This window comes from Epinephelus fuscoguttatus, linkage group LG6 (assembly GCF_011397635.1).
Source record: "Epinephelus fuscoguttatus linkage group LG6, E.fuscoguttatus.final_Chr_v1".
Lineage (NCBI taxonomy): Eukaryota > Metazoa > Chordata > Actinopteri > Perciformes > Serranidae > Epinephelus > Epinephelus fuscoguttatus.
Genome location: NC_064757.1, coordinates 25,203,572 through 25,227,403, shown reverse-complemented (window position 1 = coordinate 25,227,403; position 23,832 = coordinate 25,203,572). Strand labels below are relative to the sequence as shown.

At 41.0% G+C, this 23,832-nt stretch overlaps 1 protein-coding gene across 2 annotated transcripts in view; it reads left to right on the top strand.

Moving 5' to 3' along the window:
* Positions 1–23,832, top strand: part of bmpr1ba (bone morphogenetic protein receptor, type IBa) — a 106,728-nt gene that overhangs the window by 5,139 nt on the left and 77,757 nt on the right. Inside the window, exon 1 of one of the 2 annotated variants that reach the window (XM_049579226.1) lies at positions 15,043–15,155. The exons of the other annotated variant lie outside the window; for it this stretch is intronic. The gene's annotated coding sequence lies outside the window, so the exon portion shown is untranslated. Of the gene's footprint in view, positions 1–15,042; positions 15,156–23,832 lie in introns of those variants that run through there. 2 annotated transcript variants of the gene reach the window in all.

Genomic DNA, 23,832 nt, shown 5'->3' with positions numbered 1-23,832 from the left:
CAGAGAATATAGTCAAAGGGTATGTGTACATGCCCAATGGCCCTGTGTAGCAATATTAAGTTTATATAAAAAGTCATGTAAAGTTTGATTAATTCGGAGTGAGGTCAAGGTCAACAGATATCTACAAAATCTGTAAACATAGTCCCCGTATTTAAATGTGTAGCTGTCAGAAAGTTCCCAGAGGAAGTTAAATTGGATGAACAACATGGTTAGCAGTGGTGGCAGCTCATGAAATGGATTTCCTAAAGTTTTCAGTGAGAACAAAGACCAAAAAATGTCACAAGTTCGGAGGATTTTAAGAAATGTGTCATGCTCTTAATGAATCTGTGCTGGCTGCATGACTCTCATGCCTCTCCACTTATAGAAGGGAGCGTTACTTAGGGAAATGTAAGTGCCTTAAGCGCTTGAATCCGATTACAGCCACCACATTATTTCTGCGGAGGTAACCGTATCTAAAGAAATGTATTGAGCAACAATAAGAGAGACATTAGGGCCAAGAAATCTATTGTTCATGTGAACCTGAGGCCAGTTTGCCAGTGTTGTGCTTCTCTAATATCCAATTTCCTCAACTTCGAGATGGAGCTGATAACAATTAAAAAGGAATAACAGCTATGTGCCTGAGGCCTTTCCCTCAAAGATCTATCTATCTTTCTTAATTACAGTGTCACTGTGATTTATAGAGATGTTCCAGCATTTATCTTTACCTGAATTCCATAACAGAGTGTTTTTGGAAGGTTATGTAGAAGCCTTGAAAATTCTTAAAAGCTTATAGAGTTGAGACAATTAAAAAATGACCACTGGTAGAAATTAAACTGCTTCACATTCATCAGCATGCACCACATCTCTGTGATCTTGAAGAAATAGAGCAACAAGCCATACTGAATATGTGTGTTGCAGGTTTGAGGTTCACCCAGACTGCTGTAATCTCCTGTGGCTCTTTACCTAACCCTGACCCCTTCGTTAAAAAATGATCCAGCTGCAAGAAAGTGATGAAACATGCACAACTGTAGACCACCTTCTTACCTCAATTTAAACCTACTCTATGCTACAGTAAGCAATGGACAATTACTTTCCGTTAAGACTTCTTGCTGCTATTTAACATTCAAACTGCGCTGAACTCTGGATGTCTATAGGTCCTTAATGACCTGACCTTTGATGGGTCTTAAATATTTTCGGTCGCATTACCTTGAACATTTCTCCAGCCTGACAGACCCAATGACTGTTTACAATCATTGGACAGACTGTAGAAAAAGATTTTTTTAAAGGTTTATGACAGCGATGAGATTTTGTTTTGTTTTTACATCAAACACATTAAACTTAAGCCCACCCATTTTTCCTTACTGTTCATTTTGAACTGACATCAGTGTGTTTCCATGGAAAGAGTACCTTGGAAAGTGTGTCTCTGTCACACATACACACACACACACACACACACACACACACACACACACAGACACACACATACACACACATACACATACACATACACACACATTGCATGTTTGGTCTTAAATTTCATATAAGGTGGTATTAAAAAGGTCTTTAAAGTCTTAAATTTAACTTAGATATATCTGTAGAGAGGGGCGGCAGGGTGGTGTGGTGGTTAGTACTGTCGCCTCACAGCAAGAAGGTTCCTGGTTCGATCCTAGGTGGAGGAACCCTTCCTTGCATGTTGTCCCTGTGTCAGTGTGGGTTTTCTCTGGGTACTCCAGCTTCCTCTCACAGTCCAAAGACATGCAGGTTAATTGGTGACTCCAAATTGTCCATGAGTGTGAATGGTTGTCTGTCTCTATGTATCAGCCCTGTGATAGTCTGGTGACCTGTCCAGGGTGTACCCTGCCTCTCACCCAATGTCAGCTGGGATAGGCTCCAGCCCCCTCGCGACCCCCAACAGGATAAGCGGTTAGAAAATGGATGGATGGATGGATGGATATCTGTAGAGACCCTGTGAACTGAACTTGAACTTCTTTTAACAGCATGATATCTGTGTTTTCTTTCCCTCTGCAGTGCTGTCATGCCATTATGGGTGTGGTCAGGTGTTTTCTTTATTATGCAACTTTTTAGGAAGAAGACACTTTGTTGTGGGTTATTATTGGTGGTTCTTTATTTTAGAACATACAGTACAACACTTTAGAGCACTTGTTTTGCCACCTTTGCGAGATGGCAGGAGACCAGGGGCCAGTTCATAAACAAACATTATTAATATTTATCAGTTTATATAATAAATGACTTTTCAAACTTTAGACATTTGCTCTCCTCACATTAATCTTTCGGGGATTTTCATGGCTTAGCCTGTACCTCTGTCAGGGGGGCTTCAGGGATCCTCCCCTGGCACCTTTTTGATAAACAAACTCCGGCACCTTATTCATGTTCGAAGTTTTCATTCCCATTGTGAATAAATTTATTTTCACTGTGAGTCAGAAAATGGACGGCAGGCCACCTGCTACCTTATTGGCCCATGGCTGTAAGTTGAGTGTTATGGGATGCGATCTGTAACAGCAGTGTCAGGAGAAGACCTTAGCAGTAGCACAATCACACTGCAGTTACGCTTATCTTGAAGTAACTACAATAGAGCAATTATTAAGTGTTTACTTTGCCGGTTGCCAGATCTCTGCCAGCTCAGGCTGTAAGAAGTGGAAGAACAGGATTATTTTGCTTTAACTTAGAAACTTCCCTGGCATATTTTACTGGCTCATCTGACATCATTTGCATTCATGAATTTAAAATCAACTGCAAAGGTATTTTGCATTTTAGGTATGAATTGTTCAACAGCACACCAGGGTAACGGAGGGGTGAGTTAGCTTTATTGTAATGCAGGTAATGGGATTTTGGAGACTCAGTGTTAATCACAGGCAAATGTAGCCCGGGTTAAAAAGCCTTAAGCAACACTTGAGGTCAGCATCAGAATGGTAAAGACCTGAATGTCTCTGTCTGTCAGACAAGCTTTCTGGCTGCTTCGTGTCAAACAGCAGTAGTTCTGTTGGTTTTGTTCAGATTTATCGAGGGTAGATGTGACAGGTGAATTATTATTTTCCCTAAGGTGATAGCATTTCTCCGTATCTCTCAGTGCTGTGGGGTACACAAGGCTCACTCAGCTGTCTGAAGCTCAAGAAACTCAAGCAGGTACATTCTCCTTTTATAATATGGCCACTATCACTATATTCTTTACATGGACATGAAAACATGTTCTGCTCTAAAAGTTTATCCTCACATTTTATGGAGAAATGACTTATAGTGTATGCATCGTGCAGGTCTGTACATTTACAAAAAAGATTGAGTAAGCATAATAAAAAGCGTGCATGTATGTGTGCGTGAGATCTGTCTTCACATGCATGGATCCCATCCAGGCTTCCTCTGTTGTCCTCTGAAGCTGGGATGAGTTACACATTTGACCCTTGGTTTTTTAGATGGAAACTGTGATCTGTTGCCTGTGCTGCTTTTGACACGTTTGAACAAGTATGCAGTGACACATGTATGCACACAAAGACTAAAAAACAAATTTTCAATGCACATCACACGTAGTACTCTGCTAATATTTACATTACACATGGAATTTACAAAAAAATTATAGACTCATACTCCAAAAATTTAAAAAATAAGCAGCCATCGAGATATAGCTTGAAAATCTCGTGATATAATTTTCAGGAGATATTGTCCAGCCCTACTGTCATTACCATTGTCATACAACTTGGCATGATGAATCAGGACTCGGATCATGATTGTCAGGTAAAACATTAACTGTGCCGTACCTCTAAAATTGATGTTACTCAGCCATTGTAAATTGTAAAGCCATTGCTATTAATCGGCACGACCAGTCTGTAGTACACTTGTCTGTACACTCCTCTGGTTAAATAGAGTCTTGTTAGTGCAGGCTGTCAGCTGCAGAGACAAGATAGGATCTGACGGGAAATTTGCCTACTGAGTTGATGTAGCTGTAGATTAATGATGAGGAAGACGCTGATATAGCCAGTGTGGAACGAAATCTATCCTGACATGTGAGCGTGTAATAGAGAGCGGAACAAAAGAGTGCTCACAGTAGCTGTTGTGTGCATGTGTGTGTACTCTTGTGTACTCTAAGATAACAAAGTTGAAGTGTCAGTGTTTTGTACGCAGGTATGATGCATTTATATTCACGTCTGTGCTTATCAGTCTTATCTTTTTAGAAGCAGATCATGCAGCCGCACACTCTCATTACCCTAATCTTCATCTCCATTACTCCCCTGTTCCCCCTCGGGCTGGACATTTAAACACACAGCCTCTCCTGATCTCATGATGGAGTTATTCTGTCCCAGTGCTCTATAATTCACACAGGGCACACAGTTCAGCCACTCCTCCCCCGGTGTTCCCCTCTTTCTTTACTCATGAATGACGTGACAGAGAATTGGCATCAGCACCTTTAGAAACAATACTTGAAGCGTCCCGGCCCTCTGTTTATTGAGGACAGCTCCAGGACCGAAAGGGAGATCATAGTAATCAGCAAATTCCTGTGACGAACTTGGCTGCACAGAGAGCAGCATAGGTTGATGGTATAAAACAAGTTTAAATTATAATCTATTAGCCCGACTAATAGCCCGCAGAATCAGTTTAGGCTTGTGTCCCACAGGGCGGATGTTAAAACATACTACCAGCCAGCTTCTGATCTCATGATTTGGCTATTTTTTGTCATTGCTCTCTAATTCACACAGCTCAGACACTCCTATTCAGTTTCTATCCTTATTGTTTTTTTGACATCTGGACCCTTTATGCATGAGCAAAAGTCATTTTCTCTAATCTTTTACCATCATTTTGTATTTAATTATTTCTTTTATACAAAACAATGCACGTTTTAATGACTAAATTAAAAAAAACTGTTGTTTTTGCAGTGAGCTGCTGATAAGAGCATCCCTGATCACAAACATTAACAGGTTGAGCCCTGAGGATGCTTTAACTCGCTGCAGTCTTGCTTTGAACCGTGAGGCTGTTCTGTATTTTGGCAGACCACAGCTCTGTCTTCTTGTGTTTGGTTTGGCTCATTCCTAACTAAAGTAATCACAGGGCCTTTGGTTCACTCAAAGGAGAGAGAAAAAAAGAGAAATGATGGAGTGATGAGTGGGGGACTTGAGGAAAAAGAGGAGATATCCATCTGGATCCACTTTGGGACAATTTCATCCCTCCTGCCCTCCAAACCTTAGACCCCCAATTTTCATGGTGCCTCCTTTTGAGGTGCCATTCCATCAATGAGGGGAGAAATATTTGCCTACGAGCAAGTGTCATTCTTAAGTTTCAGGAAGTGCCTGAACCTCTTGGTCTAGACATCCCCTCAGTGCTCAAAAGTTTTATTAGGGCGACTATATACAGAGTTGGAGTCCTGGGTATCAATATTTTAGGTCGTTTTGATAAAATATGGAAAGACTGGGTAGCTCAGGCTGACTCATTCTTGATGGGCAGCGGCATCGAGTATCAGCTTTCAGCATTCTTTTTCAAATTATTTCAAGTCGTGTTCTTCAAAGAATGTCTAGGGGGTTGAACTTCTGTCTGTGTGATTGAAAACCTTGACTTCCTGTTTTTGAAAGATGGGCTGTGTACAACACATGAGGAGTTTCGCTGCATATTTCAACATGTCTGAAGTCACAGCAAAACTGAATATCTGACCACCTATGTGAACACAGGTGCTTTTAGTTTGACCAAGCTTTTCAATTGAGGCATCTAGATGAGATAAACAGACTAAGGCCCCAATCACACAGAAAGCATTTCGTAGGTTGCGGACATCTGTGTGAGTACATGAGACCCTAAAAAAGAGGGTGGGTCAAGGGGGTACCACCAGTTGGTCCAGGAGCTTCTCCTCGATGACGACCCTTTCAGGTATATTTTAGGATGACTGGGGCAATTTGACAACCTGCTGTCTAGCGTCGGGCCGTATAGCTCTAAGCAGCCACTACCGCCAGTTTCTCCTCCATTGTTTACCAACTGTAAACTTGCTGTCGTTACTACCGCAGAAGGCCCACTTCTCAAATCATCCGATTGGACAATTGGCGGAAAGATGAAAAAAGAGATGACATGGGGTGCTTCTCCGCTCTGAGCTGAAATTTTTTTCAACTCGAGGAGTTCAGAATGCTCCGGCTTAGAGCGCAGAAATGTCAGGCACGTCGCAACACAAAAAATGCTAGCAAAAAGCTTCAGTCTCATCAAAAACAATTACAAAAAGCCGCCTCCTTCTGCTAAAACACTTTCTGTTTGATCGGGGCCCAAGAAGTTAGTGAGTCATTGGTACTTGATCACCCTGACGGAGGCAGACAGCCAGAGCAGATTTTATTTAGTGGAAAAAGAAACTGTAACTATTGAAGGAGTTCAAGGATTATCTGTGCCTCTCTGTGGTATGTAGTGTCTTCTTTGTCTAGTGCTCTGTTTCACTCTCTGTCTCCCTCATAGTCTTTCTCCTAATAGTCCTCCACACGCCTGCATTTAGGTCTGGAATGATAAATGGCTTTCTTTGATTTGTGCAGATGTGACTTTGGCAAAGAATGGGGTATAATGTATATAATCAAACTCAGAAGCCACTAGTTACTCTCTGTCTTCCCCTGCCTGTCTCTCTCTGTCTAAAAGCCCTCCATCTGCCGCTGCAGATGTAGTGTTTTGTGTCACATCATTGATACCCTGATGGCTGAAATTGCGCCCACATTGCCTTTGCAGACACCACCTCCCCACGAGACATAAATTCATGATGGGCTCATCAATGTGTTTTCCACAGTCATTATTCCGGTGTAATTAAATCTGATTGATACCAAATCAGATTTTGGCCATATGATAGTGAATCTGATGTACGTGAAATCAAATCTCGAGGGGGCCTGTTTCTTCACTTACATGTCCGGTGGACATCCATCTCACAAGCAAATTACAATGTGAAGCAGGCCTCTAGGAGTCTTTGCGTTGTGTCCTGTGCAACACTGTCATGCTTATTGAATGAGTTTATTGATAGACACAGCCATGATGGGACCTCATTGATCATCTGCTGGTGAGATGAACAAGTATGTGATATTTATGATCCAGCCTGATGCATAGATTATTTAGAGACTAGCAACAAGTTTAACTGGAAATTGGTAACAGGATGTAGGAGAAATGTGAGGTTTATAAAACATGTAGATCACATCACACCGGATACAGGAGGAGGAGGAGGAGGAGGAGGAGGAGGAGGAGGGGGGCTGTTATTCGCAGATTTAATTAGGTGATATAAAAAATTTGAAAAAAAAAAACGGAAATGACCTGATGCCAAACACCAAATCAGCTTTGCCAGATCAGAGAGACAGTGAGATCCAAAATGAGAAAGACATTTAGAGTACTAGGGTCCAAGAGAGACCAGATGTCCCTAACAGGCCCCTGTAGGTTCCCAGCCAAACACCATCAGGCAGATGATTTCATATTAAGTCAGCATTACACACACAGCAGTTGGAAACATTGCAACCACATTATAACATCCTGCATGAAGCATCACTCATCAAGAAGAATTTCTTCCTTAAAACTGTGGTCTGTTTATGTGTGCTCGCTAAAACTGGAACTACTTTTTCCCCTCTCTTTTTAAAACTGTTCATCTTTCTTTAGATGCACTGTCTGCTCACACACACTTGTGTATAGCACCTACTGGCACGTGTGCTACAAGCATCTCCAGGCTCACATTCATAACCAAACAGGTGTGCGTGCATACACACAAATTTGCACCACATGCTCACCAGTTTTATATTCAATGTGATATGCTGGGAGCAGTGTTTTTACTAGGCAAAACCCTTGAACCATGTCCACTCAGCTTCCTGTATTAAAAAAAAAAAAAAAAAAGAAAAAAAAAAGAAAACATCCCTGCACCTACCCTGCACTCCTACCTGGCTGCAATATGTTATGTTCTAAGGCTTATAGTCGGCTTTCCTACTCAGCATACAGTAGCAGATGACTCAAGACATAGTAGAACGGGACTGACAGGAAGGTTGAGGCCACAGTTCAGGTTTGAAATATACTATGCCTGGACCAGGTTTAATGCTTCTGCCAGATGAGCCACCAGGAAACCTTTAACCTTCTCTGGGGCAGCTGTAGGTGCACCAACATGTAAGACAGGTAAACATGCATATTGCCATCATTTCTGTAATTGCTTAAAGTTACCTTTTGTGGGCTTTACAAGTTGAATAACATTACATCTTGTTTTCCAAGTACTGCAAAATGGGATGCAGTCACTTGGAGGAAATGTGTGCAAGAGCTTATGTTCAAACCTTTTCAAATACCTACATTGTCTAGTTGTGCCACATTCAACAGTAATTGATTGTGTCCTAACAATCTTAAGCTAACTTAAAGGGGATCCATTATGCTCATTTTCAGGTTCATACTTGTAAAGGTTTCTATTAGAACATGTTGACATGCTTTTAGTAGTCAAACAATTTTCTTCATACTGTCTGTGCTACAACATTTGTATTCACCTTTGGTCTGAGACTCTCTGCCTGTCTCTTTAAGCCCCAGGCTGCGCTGATTGTTCAGCATTTCCAGGGTTTGCGCATTTCAGAGTCTCTGCACAGTGGCACTTTCTACCATAAAAATTCTAGGGCTGCCCCCTAATAGTTGACCAAACGTTAGTCAACCAGAAAGGTCATAGTTGGCAAGATTTTTCCCTTCTTCTGTAAATATTCAGTCTGATAAATGCAAAAAAATTGATAATTTTAGTGCAGGGCTACCCAGAGCTTTACATCTGTCCCACGGACGATAGGCCTACACACTTGAAGATCAGCTCTGCTCTCAAGATTTTAGGTAAATAAGCTATACAATGCTTTTTGAGGTTGATTAGCAACTTCTGACGCAACCTGACGCCGCGCTCTTGAAAGCAAGAGTAGTGCCCAGTGCCCGACCTCACGTTTTCCAGACGGTTAAAGATGCTGCATGTGTACGGCCTCTAATCTCCAGGGCTGGTACCTGCGGTTATTCCACAGGCTAGTTAATAACATGTCGGGCAGGAAATCCAAAGTGTGGGATCATTTTGAGAAGGTGAAGGACGAACCCAAGGTGATATGTAAACTCATCTTCATTGGTCGACTACAAACATGACGTATCATCTGAAACATGTCAGTAGCTACATGCCCATTAGCCACTTAGCACAATCATTACTGCTTTGCCGACAGCGTCATTAACAGGCGGCTCGCTCAGTGTGTGACGTGCACTTGTAGATAAAATATAGGCCTATATTAATGAAGGTTCATTAGTACGGTTTTGTATTTCTCTGTAATGTAACAGTGTTATTGATACTATTCTTTCTCACACCTTCAACTCAAACCATTGTGTTGCCCCGCCCAAAATATATAATTCAATGATTAAATTAATATCCTAAACATGTGGACAACTAGTCGACTAACGGCCCTAAATGGCGACTAAAGGTTGACTAGTAAAGTTCTTCGTTGGGGGGCAGCCCATGAAAATTCACCAGTAAAAAGCTTCTCAACACATTCAGACATTTCTCAGCAGAAATCTCATTTGAAATTGGGGAGAAATCAACAAAATTGGCAACTATGACTACGTGTTTCCCTGATGTTAGCATGTAGCTTCATGCAGCAGATGACCATAAAAAGAAAGCTTGTAGCCAAAGAAGAAAAAAACAGTTGGAAACAAGAGTATTCAGGACGGTCTGAAGTCTGTTTTTGTTCACAGGAATTACTTTTACATATGTTTGCTTACTATTCGATGCTTTGGTTACGTGTAATATAAACATCTTTCATTGTAACATTATATGTATGACAGAAAAAAAGGAAAAGCATAATCGGTCCCCTTTAGTTATTTTTAACAGTTGTTTTGATAGGTGCTAGTGTTGTGTTGCGTTTTGTATTTCATATCTATTCCACATCATTAAAAAGAAGCGCTGTTGTTGTTGCTTAGTCGTAGTAGTTGTAGTGGCTACTCAGGGAAAATGGCACAAGGTATCTGTTTTTGCTACGACTATGAATCACTGTAAAGCTGCCAGCTGTGTAGATTAGTTATATCAGCAGCAGACAGAGAAGCAGACAGAGATCAGGGGGTTGCCAGACATCAGCAAGTTTGTTTGTTAATTCGCTGTGTGAATTCTGTGAGTCTGCCGTCTTTAAGACTCAAGTAAGCCAAATCAAAATGACAGGATTTATCACGAACATTGTAAAGCACACCGCAGTTTTTTTCTGAGAGCTTACGAACCAACAAGGGCAAATAATTCTGCGTTTGTTCTCTAAACCCAGTTCCTATAGCTCTCATGTTGCAACATGCAGCAGGCACAGTGAACGGGGATTAATAGTAATGCAGTGCAGTGTGTGTGTATGTGTGTGTGCAAATTCTCCTCCTGAGGCATCTGTTGCAGGTTTCGGGCACATGTTGTGGGATTAAGGAATTAGCTGCAACAAATAACCTCATGCACACACACTCAATAACACTCCACAGTTAGAACCCACCTGCACACATTCACACATGTTCCTCCAGTGTTTCAATAATGTAAGCTTCGTCTAAATTCTAAATTCATCTCTGCTCTCACTCTATTGACTCTTAGTGACGGTTGTGTTAAAGTAAAGGTATCTCAGTAGCAACAAAAGTTACCTTAATGTTGGACTTATATTAGTAAAAGATAAGGTAATAGGACGGGGAAGGCCAAGTTGTCAGAGACTCTCATTCTCTGAAAAGGATACACAATAAAGAGCACTGAGCTTTCCAGTGTTGCCACTGGGTTCAGGTTCTAGCTAATCAACGGTGCACACAGCCGTGACTGTTCTGTTCCAGGGGACTGGAGATGGAGGGAGGGAGGGGGTGGACAGGATGAGGGTCCTGCCTGAAATGGGGGCATAAGGGTAGAAGGAGGGAGAGAGCGCATGTGGTTGCGGGATTGAGGTGTGTGTGTGTTCACAAGCCTCAACGACTGTCTTCTTGCTTGCGCAAACCTCCGGGGGCCCTAGGTGTGTTTGTGTGTGTGTTAGTTAATTCTACGTGCAGATGAACAAATTATGTCAGTGGTACCAAGTCAGCTAATAGTAGAGAATTAAGTGAGTTGTGTTTTTGAGGCAGGGCTATAATCACTATCAGATGTCTGGGTGGAGGAGAGGGACAGGCGGAAAGAGAGAGACCAAGGGTGGGTGTGTGTGTGTGTGTGTGTGTGAGAGAGAGAATGAGAATTAACAAAGAAGGAAAGAATGGAAGGAAGACAGATATGGCTGCTGTTTGTGCATGACAAAGAATGCTAATATACCTACATGCTCACGCTTATATAATGCCAAAAACTGCACTCATTCACAACACTCCAACTTTCTACAACATGTATTTGTGTCAGTCAACGTAAACCTGATTCTTTTGGTTCACCTCCGCATTTCTACACTGTAAAAAATCGATTTAGCAACCGCTACGGTAGCACATTTCAGGTGTGACGTGATGTGATTTGTACTGTCGGTGCTGAAACAAGTACAAAAAATTACATCAAAACATCTTCCTAAGTTTCACTGGACACAGTCTGTCAGCCGTGTATCACAACATTGAAATGAGGCACATCTGATCATTGTACAACGGCGAGTTACAGTTGACTACCGCTCTGATTGGTGTCGCCAGCCCGAATCTAGAAACTTGTGGGTGGCATGTTTAGTTTTGCCGCATATAAAGGTGTGTTGCAGCAATTGAGTGCGCAGGCTCTACTTGTATTCAGCGGGGCCACGTCCTAATCATTGTCAGATGGTGGACAGAGTCCCTGCGTCTGGAGCCATTTACGAGGCCTGCGGCCGCCTGGAGGGAGAGAGGTTGGGGGGGGGGGGGGGGTTGGAAATCCACCCAACGAGGCTGTCCTTTGTTGTCTGAGAACTTGTGAGATGGAAAGTAGGGAGCAAATGATGGAGAAATAGTGGTCAGCTAACAGATTTCATATGACAAACTAATGTTCTGTTAAGTTCTGGCAATGTTAAAATGTTTGAGTTGGATTAATATTTCAGTTTGAAACGGCTCATATTTTGATTGTTAAGAGGGAAAAGCTCCTATTATCACCTTTTATTCCAACATTTGGGCAGAATCAGAAGTGGATTTTGGTTTAAAAGGTTTGTTTAGCGAAGATGGTTCAATTAATAATGTCTTATTGAGTTTATGTCATTTACAGCATGAATTTGTGTCCAATATTTCATTTACAAAGTGGTTAATGTGATACAGTTCCTTGTGCATAACAATGAAAGGGAAATTCCTTGTTAAAATCTTAAAGCTGAAATACAAAATATCCTTCTAAAAGACAAAGTGTCACAGTTTGGGATATAGATTAGACACTGACTACCCATTTGTGTGACCCACTTCTTCCCTTATGTGAATGGCCTGACTCGTGAATATCATTAGTCATGAGGTTTGGTGTAAATGACCTTTACAAAAAGGCCGCTCAGTGTCCAGAAATGCGGTTTGATCAGCAGCCTTCGGTGTGAAAGGACGATCACTCTGTTGGCTTCCTCAATCACTAACTCCTGTTCAAACTTGGCTCATATAGTGGGAATATTTTCTCTCGCCAGTAATGTTATTGCTCTAAAATTGTAAATGTCCTGTTGCCAGGAACTTGACTCAGCTACATATGTTGTTTGACATCTTGTCATTTCACAAACTGGCAAAAAATTGCTTAGAAATGAGGCACACGCTCATAAAATAGTAAAACAATCCATTTGGCCAAAGTTCCCATTCTGTTTTAAGATTTAATAAGCTCAGACTGGCACAGACAAATGTGAGGGGCTCTGTGGGGTGAACTTAAACTCAACAGAGGTAGGTGAAGGATGTCAAATAAAATATAAATGGAATATTCAGCATGCAGCTGGTAAAACAATGACTGCTTTAAAAGACTAAAATAGCCTGTGTTAGAATACAACACAGTGTGGGGAGTTTTTGAGACATTTCCATATTGTACTTCCAAGAAGTGTGAAGCCTTACATATGTTTGTGTAGGTTTCTGTATCATTGTTAGCACTATGCTGTTCTTCTTCTGCTGCTTTTTCTGTGTGTGACTGGTGACTGGTAGATTCTCTGTAAGTTCTGTCTTTGCAGCTTGGTTGGCAGGGATGCGACTGTGCCATGCAGATCTCAACAGCAGATTCCAAACCTTTTCCTGACCCTTTGCAAATGTATGTAATTAAGCAATGAAAACTAGTTTGAGCTGAGCCACAGCCAGGCCTTTTGCTGCAGGAAATTAAGGATAATCTGGAGTCTGTGGACGCTATTTGTTGCCACAAGGCGTTCTCAAGGTGAAGTGGCTCTCCTTCAAGATTGGTTTTCATCCCATATGAATTAGTTTTGCGTGTTCGTGCCCTGACCGTGCCCTCCTTGTTACCTCTCCGTGTTGTTTTCTTGTCTGCTTGTGTGTCTGCTGTCTGCCTTTTATTCATCCATCTAAGCATAACCTTGACAGGCCGACCATCTATCCAACACAAAGAAAACAACAAACATGCTGTTCTGTAACAATCTCTGTAATCTCAAAGTCTGAATCATCAAGGATGAACAGAATGGACTGTATATTCTAATCACAAACATAAATTGTAGAAATAAATTAAGATCGTACAACATTTTTTAGTGTCCTGTCAGTGAGTAAACTCTGTTAAACAATGGATATGGTTTGAAGTAGTGCGCCAGAAAATGCTATTAGTGACATCTGATTCTGTGGCTTTGTTCATCATGCAGTTTTTGCTTTGGTTGAAAGAAAGTCGTCTGCAGGGCACAAAAGAGGTCTGCACCCAATACTGTGGTGACATAGCATTACCATGGTGATGTCAGCACTGCATTTTTTTTTCTTGACATAATAGATTATTTAAAAAAATGCTCTACTTTGGCTCAAATCTACCACAAATTACACATTTAAACAGCTCCTAAGTACAAAAAAATGTACCCTGGGATCTATACATATAAATCAACAGGTGATTTCCTTCTCTTTTAGCAAAAACAGGCTGTTATGCTACCATAACTATCGCACACTCACATGTATGTAGTTTTTTGTCAAGCTGTGAGTAGCAAGTAGGTCTACATTACCAAAGGTTTATGAGAAAATGACTTGACAAAACCGACTTCCATGTGCGCACGGCAAGAGAGGAGAGGGAGAGGCGCTGTGCTGCTGCCAGAGGAGCCGCTGACTGAGTTCCCTCTGAGCGGTAACTCGCTAAAAGAGTCAGAGAAGTCCGGGGCTGTTCATATTATTATTATTATTATTATTATTATTATTTATTTAGTTATTCAGAATTTTTTGGGCTTTTTGCCTTTATGTGATAGGCCAGTCTAAGCATGAAAGGTGGAGAGAACCCATGGCCACTGCGGCAAGGACCTTGTCTTTGTATAGGGACACCTGCTCTATCCATCTAGCCACTGGGTGCCCAGTACTCACAGTATTTCTGCTTTTCTCGCCTCGAACCAAGAAATGAAAAGTTGTTTTCATGTTGTAGCTTTGTTATAGAAAAAAGTGTGTGCTCTCAGTGTCAATTTTCCCAGTGCTATTGAAAATGCTTTTGAATATCTTTGCTTTTGAAGAAGTATTCCTAAACCAAGGTAGTGTTTCCACAACACAAAATGCAGCTATATAGAAACATCAATAATGTCTATAGTAATTCAGAAAATGGCAAAAAGGCAAATTAATTCTATATATGTATTTTTTTTTTTCTATGACATTGTGTGTCATAAACACATTAGCCTAGACAAAACACTGCTTCCTGTAACGGCAGCATGAGCATGCTGTGGACAGCCTGCTGACTCACTGATTAATGTTCTGGTACTGGCACAATTTAAAGTCTAATTTAAGTGAAGTGAAAGGAACACTGTTATAACTGTTCGTTTTCTGGCCATAAACACATTATTATGTCGTTGTAAACGTAGCTGCTGTTCAGCTGCTAAGTGATCTCTATGATAATGTTAACCAAAACATAGTTTTCCTCAGTTGTGCTTTTATGCTGTGATTTATTGCAACACTAATTTAGGAGTATCAGATATTTATATTGTCCTCGTGTCTCTCTTCTCTTTTTTCTCCACATTCTTGTGGATTTAGTCAGACTGGGTTGCAGGTAGGGAGGGTCTCATACTGGATGTTATTAAAGAGCAGTGAGTGGGTCTACTGTATGGAAGTGAGCACAGGGCTCTGTAGCAGCAGCGTGGCGTATCTGTGTTTTGAAACCAAAGAAGCAAACCTTACTGTGTTTACAGTTGGTCATTGTAAAGGTCAGTGTCAAATTTAATGTTTTTAATGTTTAAAAAGACTCTTGCACCCAAAAGGATAACATTTTCACATACTTTGAGTCAAATGTCTGACGTAATGTCGGCTGTTGAAATGAGCCCAGATTCTGCTTGAACCTTCTGGACTGGAGTTGAACAGTAGATGCAATTTTGAGTCGGTAAACATTTCACTTTCTCACTGATTTGAGACACGAGAGTTTGATTTCCCAGATTTACTTAGGAGAAGCATGTGATTTCGTGCTGAGTCTGCTTTGCTGTGGTGTCGAGTCCCTGTGTGTTTGTTGTTTTTGTGTAATCAAAGAAGGAACAAGAGGACAGAGTGGAGATTTATGGACTAGTAGGGTAATTGTTGGGGTGCTTCAGGTTTCAACTGTTTTGATCTTCCAAATCTGTAAGTCCATCCATCAACCTATTCTTTTGCAAGTAAAGGCCCTGTGATACAGCTCATTTAACCTAGCAGGATGCCCATTTAAATCAAGGAGTTTTATAATATCAGACCTGCCAACCTGTACGCATTTTGCGTACCAGGCACACGTTTTGACATCAAAGTATGCTGGTACGATTTGATTTTCTAAAAGTACGCATATCACTCGATCGCGCATTTCGGCGGTTTCAGTGTATTTGTCTATGCAAGATGTTACTCAAGTTGATACCCGATGAATATAGGTGCGTAGGCAGAACGCAAAGATTTCGGCCAATCAGATTGCTGCATATTGCCCCCCCCCCCCCATCCACGGCTGACTAAGATGCGCTTGATTCAGTTCCATCCAGTTAAAGACAGTACACTGTCGCCCTCACCGTCAAGATAGATAAACCCTCTTCGCCCACACCTCTGGGTAGTCCTCAGTGATGACTCTATCAATTCAAACAACGCTGACAGGTAAAATGACGTAAGAAATGCAAAAATTGAGAGCTTTGAGAGCTTCTGTCTGTAAGCAGTTAGCTTCTGTCTGTAAACAGTTAACTTTAGCTTGTGTCTATTAGAGCTAGCTTCTATCTTAGCAGTTACCTTCTGTCTGTAAACAGTTAACTACAGTCTCATAGCAGTTAGCTTCTGTCTGTTAGCAGTTAGCTCTTATTAGCTCCTCACCGTCAGCTCAGACCGGAGTTACCGTGTGTTTAGTCCGGTTGACGGTATCACCTTCTCACGCCCGTTTAAGAAATCTCACTCCACCACCGAGTCCTTTTTTATTTATTTTTTTACGCCCTCTAGTGTGTTCACTCGTGTGTGTGTGTGTGTGTGTGTGTGTGTGTGTGTGTGTGTGTGTGCGGGCACGTGTGTGTGCGCGCCTAACGGGGCCAAACTCCGCCGTGTGCGATACAGAGAGCAGGGGAAGATTGTAAACGCGTGACCATGTAGAGACAGAAATGACACGCTGTCTGTAAATAAAATAAATGACATAAGGCTATTTAGTTTGTTTAATAAAAGGACAAGGTATAGACCTGTTCTATGGGAAAGGTTACCTTAAGTGACTTCTTTGTGATCTGGCACTATATAGAAAATAAAATTAAATAAAATTAGCTTGACCTTCAAGGGGGGGCAGGGCGGGGTGCCCCCCTAATAAAATGGTAGGGCACACACTGAAGTAAATAGTGTCAAAGTCGCCTGTTGTCGATACATTGCTGGTGAGAATTGTACCAAGGTAAGCAAATTGCAGACAAATTTACATTCAACTGTGTTATGAAACCATGTGCTCTGCCTGAATAACTATAACACACTTATGATAAAAAGACTTTTTGTTTGATGAGTCTGCTGAATTTCTATAAGAAAAAAACAAGGCAATAAGAAGAGAGTAGTTCTAATAGGTGTCGTACTACACAAGAACATGATGAGGAATGCTAATGTAATGCACTTGTCTATGATCTATTATCTATTTCTGTATGAAACTGCATGAAAATAGGATTTCGCCATGTGATGTTTCAAAATTTTCTCGGGGGAGAACCCCCCGAATCCCACTTGAAATCTTTCTTTTTGTCACAACAGGACATATTACTATATTTTTTAAGCAGATGATCAATACTACCATCAGATTGATGAAATTGACCTTGATCTGTGCCATAAAACAAATATTGGGCGTCTATGGACGTATGTGGGGCTTAGGCCTATAGATATGAATATGTAAACGTACACTCTTTTCTTCTGTTTGCCACATGTGCATATTGACTTTTATGGTAAAAAAAACAAAAACAAAAAAGTGCTGCTGTGTCCGCGTATGTTCATGACCATGCACAAGTGTCTGGTAAGGTGGTACTCATAACCTTTCTTCAAGGTTGGCAGGTCTGTAATATTGAGAAGCAAACGCGTCCCGCAGGACCTCGAAATTCCTGAAAGTTTTCTGAATTTAAGTAAATGTTGAATGTTCTTGAAAATAGACATACACATGGGTCACTTACTTGAATTGATGTATTTTGTGCAATAATAGAAATTTATATATTTTTTTTAATTTAGTTCAGCACTCATTTCATTTCACAGAAAATTTGAAATGATAAGTTCACAGATGCAGGAAAACATGAACATGTAAACAAGACAAAACATAAGTGTATTCAATGTGCATAGAGTAAATAAAGGGATAAAAAAGAATTAGAATAAAATAAAATGTCTAGATACAGGACTTCCTTAACCCCTTCTTTTCCCTTATCCGTTACCCTTGTCTCACTCATACTCAGAATAGGATATTGTAGAAGATTGGGCTACAACTCAAGAACTGTACTTTGTGTGATTATATAAATTTCTGTTTTAGTTTAACTTAAGTACAGGCTACACTCAGCTGTCTACATGTATGTTTCACATGCCACCTTGAAAACGAGTGACGGTCACATATGTGCGTGAGTGATAAAAGTTGAATGATGCAGGTTTAAAAGCGACAAGCAAGCATGAAAGCTAACGTTGAGCAAGCCTTTAGCCTTGCCTGAAAAATCAAAGTTTCAGGACTTGTGGCTCAATAAAGACATTTACAAAGACTGGCTTGTTAAAGATCTGTGGGACATCTACATGGCCCGATGCAAAGCCCGTAGCAAATCAAGTAAAGTCCACACCATGAGCGAAGGACCTTTGACAAGCCATGCTGCGGGAGCATCACACAGGACAGCATGCCGCAAGTTAACATTGATTAACCTTGATCTGCGAGTCAAACTCAGCTGTGTTGGGTTTTTGAATTTGAGGGATTTAAGTCTGGAAAGTCATTGAAAAGTCCTCGAATTTGATGATGAGAAAGTGTGGGAAACCCTGTTGGAAGAAACAAAATGAGAAAATAACTACTGGCCTCAAAGTGTCTTTTCTGTTGAGGTGAGAAAAGGCTCCAGAGCAAACGGGCGGAAAAGATTTGGTAACCAGGCAGGTAAATACATTTGTTCCTTGTTTTGGGTCTCCAGGTAGAGCCAGGTGCATATACTGAGGGGTCTATAGAGCCAGTAATGAGTCATATCCTTCAGACTGCTGTTCTCTATCTCAGACACCTCCTTAAAATTCACACAGCAACGACCATCGCTCACGTATACGTACACATACAGACCCACACACACAGGCGCAGCTCTAACCTGTTCGTGACTCCATACTGTACTTCACACCTCTAGGGGTGTTTTCTTGGCAAACACATCACGTCAGTCACCAGCGTCAGCGCGTCAGTCAAACTTCTGCAAACACAGTCGATGTTTTCTGGCAGGTGTAGTCAGCAGGGGTGGTCTGTGGACGCTGACTGACAGGATGCACTTTGGGTGAGTCCCTCTGAGGACTGTCATCAGGTCGAAGAATAAATAGGGATATTTTCTGTAACAACATCTTATAGAGAACTAAGAGCAACATTCAGACAGGATAACTGTAGGGATTGGACCTGTTACCACATGTAAAGCAAGACATTCAGTGGTGAACAAAATAGTTTGCCTTTCAGAGATTACATCTACCACACAGTATCTCTGTTACATCTAACAGGTCTGAGTAAAGGTTCAGCTGAGGTCAGGCTGCAGTATGGTTGCCCGGGTTTTATTGGAGCTGGCAGGAGTTTGCCTAAGAGAATTAAAGCTCCATGTTTTGTGCTGCTGGAGTCGATATTGCCACTGTCTCATAGATAAACCCTGGGAATGTTTCTCATTAAAGAATAAGAAAACAACATCCTTGACACTGTGTTTCACTTTGCATGGCTCTTACAAGTTTGAATTAAGCTGCGAGTACGTGTCTACACAGTGCAATTTTTTTTTTTGATATGCAAGTTAAATGAAGCCTGTCTGTGTCTGAGCTCTGTTTTCCAGCTGGATAAAACATACTGTGCTGCTTGTTACTAATGATTAAAGTATCAGTTCAGTTCTCTGCCTGGCTGCACTCAGTCTCCCTCCCCACCTCTGCATCTGTCTTCCTCAGGGTCATCTTTAACACATTCTACTTTCAATAAGAAGATTTGTAGTTGTTATCATATCTGTATTAAACACTCTGTACAGGAAGAACACAACAAGTGCATCTTAATCTCCTAGTTGGGTTAATGTTTACAGAATGGGATTCATACAATTACCTCCTGTCCTCTGTTGCAAATAATAGTAATTTCCACTCTTGGTTAATCTGATAATTATTTTTCTGTCAACTGATTGTTTAGTCTTTCATACCTGCAGTAGCTCATTTTTTGGCCACTTGGGGGCAGCAGAAACAAGCTGAGACCTTAACACTGACATAAATTGGTATGGTGAACTTTTGAAGTTGTGTTTCCGGCCACCTGATGAACGCAAATGCATTTTCACTATCTGTGGTCTCTGATTTTTGTCTCTACCAACTGTTGCAAATATCAGGGGCCGCATTCACAAAGCTTCCAAGTTAAAGAGTCGCTTTTCGTGATGAAATTCTAAGAACATTTTTAGAATTGTGAGGTTTTATTAGAACTTCCCCTGAAAGTTAAGACCTAGGGCTGTGTTCACAACCATTATGAGAATATTCTCAGAGAGCTCCTAAATTTTTTGAGTAAGGAGTCCTTAGCGCTGAGTGAGGAAGGGACAAAAACTTTTACCTTAGTGAGGAGGTGTGGTTGGTAGAGTTGTACCAATACCAATACCAGTATCGGAAATGCCTCCGATACTGCCTAAAATGCGGTATCGGGCATTGGCAAGTACAGCCTATGACCAATCCGATACTACGTAATGCCTCACGTCATTATATCATGTCAAATGTCTATTGTACCAAATTGTGTGGCTGCACTTTAACCTGTGTCTTGATCTGTGTCAACACTGGATAATAATAATAAAAAAGTTTTATGGCATTCATTCTACTATTATGTATTTATTTCTAATATTTTACATAGAGTTTTAGGAGAACATTTCATATCCCATCCATTTTTATTTTACGCACTGGTATCGGATCAGTACTCGGTATCAGTAGATACCTAAGGTTCAGGGATCGTAATCGGTATCGGGAAGGAAAAAGTGGTATCGGTACATCTCTAGTGGTTGGCCCCGTTGCTAGGTGTGATGCATTCTTTTAACAGATGTGATTGGTTGTCACACACACACCCCTTTGTGAGCCTGCAAGGTGTGGACACCCAGTGGAAATGAAATTAACTACATCCCAATATGAGACTGGCAGTGTTGTCATTGTTAGTGTGATCACTCTGCTGATGGAAGGTTGAGACAGACAAAAGTCATCACTGCTGCACTGTTGCATTATTCCACATATCTTAGTGTTGTGTTCATTTTATTTCTGGCGTTATAGTGTTAGGTGGGAAATGTGTACATATCCCTATTGACATCAACCACACATATTATCATTAATATGTGGTATCATATTTACTTGCTGTCATTCAGCGTTTTGAGAACATTTCTCCAACCTCTGTGTTCCACCATTTTCTCCTCTGCTTGAAAACTCTTAAGCCTCTTAAAAGTCCTCCTCCCTGCTCCTAACAGTTTTTCACCTTAGGAGCTCTTTTAAGGTTTAAGATGCTCTGTGAATAACTTTTATCTTCACATGGACCCTTCAAGGGGAAATTCAAGGAAAATGTCACAATTCTAAGAATTGTACTTAACTGTACTTAAGAATAGTGTCATCACTAGGAGCAGCTCTAGCACTGGGACGCTTTGTGAATACAGCCCCAGGTCCTTGTAAAAATAAATGGTATTCACAGAGCATCTCAGACATTAAAAGAGCTCCTAAGGCGAAAAACTTTGGGGAGTAGGGAGGAGGGAGATTTTTAAATGGAATGCCACACATTAGATAGTGTGGGGATGTTTGTATAGTCAGTCACATGAGGGATATGTACACTTTTCCCACCCAACACAATAACACTGTAATGCCAGAAATAAAATGATCACAATACTAAGATATTTGGAAAACTGGAAAAATGCAACAGTGCAGCAGTGATGACTTGGGTCTGTCTCAACCTTCCATCAGCAGAGTGATCACACAAACAATGACAACACTTTCACAGACTCATATTGTGATGCAGTTCATTTCATTTCCACTGGGTGTCCACACCCTGCAGGCTCACAAAGGGGTGTGTCTGTGACAACCAATCACATCTGTTAGAAGAATGTGTCATACCCAGTAACAGGGTCAACCACACCTCCTCACTAAGGTAAAAGTTTCTGTCCCTTCTTTTAAATACTGGAGTTAAACACTCCACTGTGTTCACCAGCTAGCTGCTAACTTTGTCTGCCTGCTGTTTGGTGCTGAGCAGGTCATGTACAGCAGGTTCTTCCTGGCCTCTTCCTGTGTCTGTCCTTTCACATTAAATTCCCACAGGGTCCAGTCACATAGGTTGCTGACTAATGACCTTTCTGTTCGACTAACTTTTGGTCAACTATAATAGGGCAGCCCTACCTTTTACCATTTTCAGCCTTTTCCTTATTTATGTCTCTATTTTCTTGCCCAGCTCTGAAATTGTAGTTGAATGTAGCAGCTTCACTTTGTGATACCTTTCTGGGGGAGACTACAGCCTGTAAATGAGGTGGATGGTTTTCATTGTAATTGAATCCTGCCAGGTCGCTGTAAATACAGTTACAGAGCTGCTGCTGGCTGTGGAACATGGCCTTCGTATGGATGTGTGTGCCTAAAAGGGACAGAGAGAGAAAGTATAAAAACAGAAAGACAATAAGGTAAAAGAGAAAAACAGACGCATGGTTGTTTGCCAATTTAAAGTAAACTGTTTTATGTGGTGTGCTGCACTGCAGACTCTCCTTGAGTCTGGCTTTATTTAAGTTTGGATCAACGTTGGTGTAGATTTGGAAGGCCTGGAGACTGGGCATCAGACTGGTGAGCGCTTTTACAATGTGGGTGGGGTACATGTGTGTGTTCCCGTGTGTGTGTGAGAGTATGTGTCAGAGCAGCTAACAGACGTGCCTCAGAGCAGTGATGTGTGAGCGCAGGGTAAAAGGTTGGGCTTGCTGAGTGATTGCCACTTTACCCATAAGTATGAATCAATCTTCTGTTCAGACATTCGGCTATTTACAGACTCACATGAATTTGATCATGTGTTTTCTTTTAATGGTTTTGTAGGATTCACTAAAACCTCTATGGCGGGACTGTTTTACTGCATAGCTCTGCAGATGGTGGAGGGTGGGTGGTATGTCGGCTTGTAGAAAGGTCTGAGATCAGAATAGAGTTCATGACAGATATTGAGTTATTAATCATAATATAATAATGCCGTGACTTCGAATGAGAGTGCTGTGAATTTGGTAGCGTGCAGTTGTTTTTACGCATATATAGAATTTATTTCAGCAGGGCAAATAGATTAACCCTTACCTAAAAAATGAGCTAAGAGTTTACAGAGAACTGCAGCTGTGACGAGTTCACATGGAGAGAGACTGGAAAAATGTGCTGTGGTGTCTGGTGACTGATAAATATACAGAAGAAAACACGTATAGTTAACCTTTATGTGTAAATATTGGTCATATCAGTCATGTCTGTTTATACTGTACAGATTAGAAATAATATTCTGTCAGTTCTCTTTACCTTTCTCCTCCTTACTTATTTGATTGTATTTCTGTCCTATTAGATCTGTATTGGGCTTTTAATTCTGTTAACTGAAGGTAGGTTGTACATAATCAACATTATACTGAAAGTAGTTTCTTTTTAAGGACTACATTTTTATGCCTCCATGCCAGCAACATCCTTGGCTGGAGGCATTGTGTTTTGGGGCTGTTCGTCCATGCCTCTGTCCCGTTATTGTGAAAGGGTTATCTCAAGAATGCCTTGAGGGAATTTCCTCACATTTGGTACAAACTTGGACTGAAGGATAAACTGGTAAGAATTTGGAAATCAAAGGTCAAGGTCAAAACATGTTTTTTGCCATAACTCAAGCAACCATACACTCATTATGACAAAATTTCAAACAAATGTCTTATAGGATAAAATGATAAAGAGACAGAATATTAATATCAATATTCAACATCATAACTCAGGAACAGAAGGGGAGACATTTAGTTGGATACCCAATTGACCCTTCACCCCTGGACACAGACTGGCCAATCACAACGTGGCATCGGACTCTAATGCAATTGTTTCAGATTTCCTTCATTTTCAGGCTGGTTTTGTGGATTTGGAGCTAAATGTTGTGCCTGGGGCACGTCGTGTATTAATGATACTCGTTACCTGGAGAGGTTGGAAAAAGATAGACGTTTCTTCCCTGTTCCAAAACCAAAATCAAACCCTGAAAAGTGTAGGGTTAGCTAGCTAGCTACTGAAGATATAGCC